Source organism: Salmo salar, chromosome ssa18 (assembly GCF_905237065.1).
Source record: "Salmo salar chromosome ssa18, Ssal_v3.1, whole genome shotgun sequence".
NCBI classification, from domain to species: Eukaryota; Metazoa; Chordata; class Actinopteri; order Salmoniformes; family Salmonidae; genus Salmo; species Salmo salar.
The window spans coordinates 59,371,466-59,377,465 of NC_059459.1; the positions used below are offsets into that span (position 1 = coordinate 59,371,466).

General features: G+C 44.9%; 1 protein-coding gene across 1 annotated transcript in view; it reads right to left on the reverse strand.

Annotated features, from left to right (window-relative positions):
- LOC106577587 (B cell scaffold protein with ankyrin repeats 1) overlaps positions 1-5,779 on the reverse strand; it is a 30,242-nt gene extending 24,463 nt beyond the window's left edge. Inside the window, exons 1-2 of the mRNA XM_014155765.2 lie at positions 5,572-5,779; positions 4,502-4,898 (exon numbers count right to left, since the gene is read on the reverse strand). The gene's annotated coding sequence lies outside the window, so the exon portion shown is untranslated. The remainder of the gene's footprint in view (positions 1-4,501; positions 4,899-5,571) is intronic.
- Between the last annotated feature and the right edge of the window lie 221 nt (positions 5,780-6,000).

Below are 6,000 nucleotides of genomic sequence, written 5' to 3' on the forward strand. Positions count from 1 at the left end.
AGTATGCTTGGGGTCATTGTCCATTTGGAAGACCCATTTGCGACCAAGCTTTAACTTCCTGACTGATGTCTTGAGATGTTGCTTCAATACATCCACATAATTTTCCTCCCTCATAATGGCATCTATTTTGTGAAGTGCACCAAATTACATTAATCTCTAGGAGACAGAACATGTCTTCTTCCTGAGCGGTATGACGGCTGCGTGGTCCCATGGGGTTTATACTTGCGTACTATTGTTTGTACAGATGAATGTGGTACCTTCAGGCATTTGGAAATTGTTCCCAAGGATGAACCAGACTTGTGGAGGTCTACAATTTTTTGGGGGCTGATTTCTTTTGATTTTCCCATGATGTCAAGCAAAGAGGCACTGAGTTTGAAGGTAGGCCTTGAAATACATCCACAAGTACATCTCCAATTGACTCAAATGATGTCAATTAGCCTATCAGAAGCTTCTAAAGCCATGACATCATTTTCTTGAATTTTCCAAGCTGTTTAAAGGCACAGTCAACTTAGTGTATGTAAACTTCTGACCCACTGTAATTGTGATACAGTGAATTATAAGTGAAATAATCTGTCTGTAAAAAATTGTTGGAAAAATGACTTGTGTCATGCACAAAGTAGATGTCCTAACCGACTTGCCAAAACTATAGTTTGTTAACAAGAAATTTGTGGAGTGGTTGAAAAACAAGTTAATGACTCCAACCTAAGTGTATGTAAACTTCCGACTTCAACTGTAGGTAGCCACAACTTTTCACCTCGCAGCCATGTCCGGAAGCAATCAAGTCCCCTAGTAGGCAATGGGAATGATCATTAAATGCTTCTCTATTTGGTTTATTTCAGTTATTACGTTACAGAACTATGACTTTTACATTCACTTGTATATCATGATCATGTGTTGGATTCTAAATCAAATCAAAGTTTATTTGTCACGTGCGCCGAATACAACGTGTAGACCTTACAGTGAAATGCTTCCTTACAGGCCATAACGAACAGTTACATTTTTAAGCAAAAAATAGGTATTAGGTCAACAATAGATAAGAAATAAAAGCAACAGTAACAAGACAGTGAACAATAACGAGGCTATAACAGTAGCGAGGGAGGGGGGGGGGGGGGGGGTTGACACACACACACAATGCAAATAGCCTGGGTAGCCATTTGATTACCTGTTCAGGAGACTTATAGCTTGGGGGTAAAAGCTGTGGAGAAGCCTTTTGATCCTAGACTCTGGTACCGCTTGCCATGCGGTAGTAGAGAGAACAGCCTATGACTGGGGTGGCTGAGTTCTTTGACAATGTTTTGGGCCTTCCTCTGACACCGCCTGTTGTGGAGGTCCTGGATTGCAGGCAGCTTAGCTCCAGTGATGTACTGGGCCGTACGCACTACCCTCTGTAGTGCCTTGCGGTCGGAGGCTGAGCAGTTGCCGTACCAGGCAGTGATGCAACCAGTCAGGATGCTCTCGATGTTGCAGCTGTAGAACCTTTTGAGGATCTGAGGACACATGCCAAATCTTTTTAGTTTCCTGAGGGGGAATAGGCTTTGTCTTGCCCTCTTCACGACGGTCTTGGATTGTTTGGACCATTCTAGTTTGTTGGTGATGAGGACACCAAGGAACTTGAAGCTCACAACCTGCTCCACTACAGCCCCGTCGATGAAAATGGGGGTGTGCTCGGTCCTCCTTTTCCTGTAGTCCACAATCAACTCCTTAGTCTTGCTTACATTGAGGGAGAGGTTGTTATTCTGGCACCACCCGGCCAGGTCTCTGACCGCCTCCCTATAGGCTGTCTCATCATTGTTGGTGATCATGCCTACCACTGTTGTGTTGTCTGCCTGGCCACGTAGTCGTGGGTGAACAGGGAGTACAAAAGGGGACTGAGCACGCACCCATGAGGGGATCCAGTGTTGAGGATCAGTGTGGCAGATGTGTTGCTACCCTCACCACCTGGGGGTGGCCCGTCAGGAAGTCCAGGATCCAGTTGCAGAGGGAGGTGTTTAGTCCCAGGATCCTTATCTTAGTGACGAGCTTTGAGGGTACTGTGGTGTTGAATGCTGAGCTGTAGTCAATGAATAGCATTCTCACGTAGGTGTTCCTTTTGTCCAGGTGGGAAAGGGCAGTGTGGAGTGCAATAGATTGCATCATCTGTGGATCTGTTTGGGCGATATGCAAATTGGAGTGGGTCTAGGGTTTCTGGGATAATGGTGTTAATGTGAGCCATTTACCAGCCTTTCAAAGCACTTCATGGCTACGGATGTGAGTGCTATGGGTCTGTAGTCATTTAGGCAGGTTGCCTTAGTGTTTTTGGGCACATGGACTATGGTGGTCTGCTTGAAACATGTTGGTATTACGGACTCAATCAGGGACATGTTGAAAATGTCAGTGAAGACACCTCCCAGTTGGTCAGCACATGCCCGGTGCACACGTCCTGGTAATCCGTCTGGCCCCACGGCCTTGTGACTGTTGACCTGTTTAAAGGTGTTTCTCACATTTGCTACGGAGAGTGTGATCACACAGTCGTCCGGAACAGCTGATGCTCTCATGCATGCCGCAGTGTTGCTTGCCTCGAAGCGAGCATAGAAGTGATTTACCTCGTATGGTAGGCTTGTGTCACTGGGCAGTTCGTGGCTGTGCTTCCCTTTGTAGTCTGTAATAGTATGCCCTGTCACATAAGATGAGCGTCGGAGCCGGTGTAGTACGATTCAATCTTAGCCCTGTATTGGTGCTTTGCCTGTTTGATGGTTCGTTGGAGGGCAAAGCAGGATTTCTTAGAAGCCTCCGGGTTAGAGTCCCGCACCTTGAAAGCGGCAGCTCTACCCTTTAGCTCAGTGTGAATGTTGCCTGTAATCCATGGCTTCTGGTTGGGGTATGTACACACAGTCACTGTGGGGATGATGTCCTCGATGCACTTATTGATGAAGCCAGTGACTGATGTGGTATACTCCTCAATGCCATCGGAAGAATCCCGGAACATATTCCAGTCTGTGATAGCAAAACAGTCCTGTAGTTTAGCATCTGCTTCATCTGACCACTTTTTTATAGACCGAGTCACTGGTGCTTCCTGCTTTAATTTTTGCTTGTAAGCAGGAATCAGGAGGATAGAGTTGTGGTCGGATTTACCAAATGGAGGGCGAGGGAGAGCTTTGTACGCGTCTCTGTGTGTGGAGTACAGGTGATCTAGAATTTCTTTCCCTCTGGTTGCACATTTAACATGTTGATAGAACTGATTTAAGTTTCCCTGCATTAAAGTATCTGGCCACTAGGAGCGCCGCCTCTGGGTGAGTGGTTTCCTGTTTGCTTATTTCCTTATACAGCTGACTGAGTGCGGTCTTAGTGCCAGCATCTGTCTGTGGCGGTAAATAAACAGCCACAGACAAATATGCACAGACCACCCCCCCCCCCCACACACACTGAACAAAAACAGAAAACGCAACAGGTAAAGTGTTGTACCCATGTTTCATGAGCTGAAATAAAATAACCCAGAAATTTAGCATAAGCACAAAAAGCTTCTCTAAAATTTGTTTAGATCCTTATGAGTGAGCATTTCCTCTTTGCCAAGATAATACATCCACCTGACAGGTGTGGCATATCAATAATCTGATTAAGCATCATGATCATGACACAGGTGCACCTTCTGTTGGGGACAATAAAAGACCACTCTAAAATGTGCAGCTTTGTCACACAACATAAGCAATTGGCATGCTGACTACAGGAATGTCCACCAGAGCTGTTGCCAGAGAATTGAATGTTATTTTCTCTACCATAACCTGCCTCCAACATCGTTTTAGAGAATTTGGCAGTACATCCGACCCGGCCTCACAACCGCAGACCACGTGTATGGCGTCATGTGGGCGAGAGGTTTTCTGATCTCAACGTTGTGTACAGAGTGCCCCATGGTGGCACTGGAGTTATGGTATGGGCAGGCATAAACTATGGACAACGAACACGATTGCATTTTAGCGATGGAAATTTGAATGCACAGATATACTGTGATGAGATCCTGAGACCCATTGTCATACCATTCATCCACCTCCATCACCTAATGTTTCAGCATGATATTGCACGGCCCCATGTCGCAAGGTTCTGTACACAATTCCTCAAAAATGTCCCAGTTCTTCCATGGTCTGCATACTCACCAGAAATGTCACCCATTGAGCACGTTTGGGATGCTCTGGATCGATGTGTACGCTCCAGAGCCCGCCAATATTCAGCAACTTCGCACAGCCATTGAAGAGGAGTGGGACAACATTCCACAGACTACAATCAACAGCCTGATCAACTTCATGCGAAGGAGATGTGTCGTGCTGCATGAGGCAAATAGTGGTAACACCAGATACTGACTGACTGGTTTTCTGATCCACACCTACCTCCCACTTGTTGCCTCAGGAATGAATACAATTATTATTGTATAATTCATTATTGAATAAGCATACAATAACTATTTTGCTGACCCGCTACACTGCACCCAACCTCCCACGATCCCTCTCTCTGCCCTTCCCTTCCCCTGTACCTCTCTGCACAATATCGGTCACAGCCGACAGGTACTCATCGGCGTCTTGCTCGCTGGATATCTGCAGACACTCGTCCCCCTTGAGGGGCACCACCTCCAGGAGGGGAGCCAGGCTGTCCACCCCACACAGAAGCACCACCACGTGGGCCGCAGGGGTTCAGCACTCGGGCCAGGAAGAAGCGGCGGAGCTGGCACAGGCCTTCTAGCATTCCCCTGGACAGGATTAACAGCTTGACCTTGTACTGGCCCAGTCGCAGAAAGTCCTCCCGCCGGCTGGTCACTGTGGCGATGTCGTAGCAACAGATCCCTCCCTCCCGGACGGGCCCGGCGAAGATAGAGCGCAGGTATACAGCCCACTGCTCTGCCTCCGTCTCATAGATGATGAGCAGGTCCTCGGCTAAAAGAGGATGATGGAAATAAGGGAGATTTTCACAGGTGCAATGCCACTAACAAAAGCCTCATATTGCAAGTCAAACCAATATGTAATATGTTGTAAATGTGTTTTATCCATCCATGTTCAAATCAGTCTCTCTATGAAAAACATGACCTTATGCTTTACGGGGCTCCATCTCCCTTGATACATACAAGTTATTTGACTAAATGTTGCTGTTAAATAATATGACTAGAATATTACTAACACATTTCGCATTAAACTAATCAGGTAAGTAAGAGTCATGATATTGTTGAACTGATTGAATGTAGCATCTGGTAGACTGACTACGAAATTGCAAACTTTTAATTATGTATATGAAATGATAGTAATCTCTTCACAAGTTTGATATGAACATTGGTATGGTTGAATATACTTTGAATTAAGTCATCATAGTTATTCTTAAACATTTCCTTGGTCGTAAGAGAAGCACAATAATAATAAGTGATTCTTCAACATCATAATGCTAACAGAGTAGCAGATTCTTCAACGTCATAATGCACAACTACAGCTGTGAAGTATCAAATAACAATATTCCAAAAGCAATATCACGAAAAACTCAAATGTAATTGCATAGAAGCACAAGAGACACAAAAGTCTAAAAATTGATCAAAAAGTTCAGAAGGTCTAGGCTACTCACCTGAGCTCATTTTTCACCTCTGTCTGTGTGAGAGTCCTTCTCTCCGCTGTGACAAAGAAAAACAACACGCCACACACTGGCTCTATTGTATGCAATTGGTCTGATAAGGGCAGGGACCTTCCTGCTTGTCAAGATCAGACAGAGAGTTGGGGCAGTACATGGTGGCTGTAATTCCAGATGACCTTAAGGACAAGTGTCTAGCCTTTACCTGATCTACGGAGGAAGGAGCATAATATAAAATAAAATAAACTGTACCCTTGATAAGAATATAAGAATAATAAGAATAATTAACAAGCAAAGACAAAAAAAATACTAAATGTAACTTATAGACTCATTTACAGAGAAACTTCAGAGGCAGAAATAAAAAAAGATAGCAAAGTTTTTAAAGGCTCCAGGTTTAGATTTGCTAGTTTGAAACAGATTAACTTG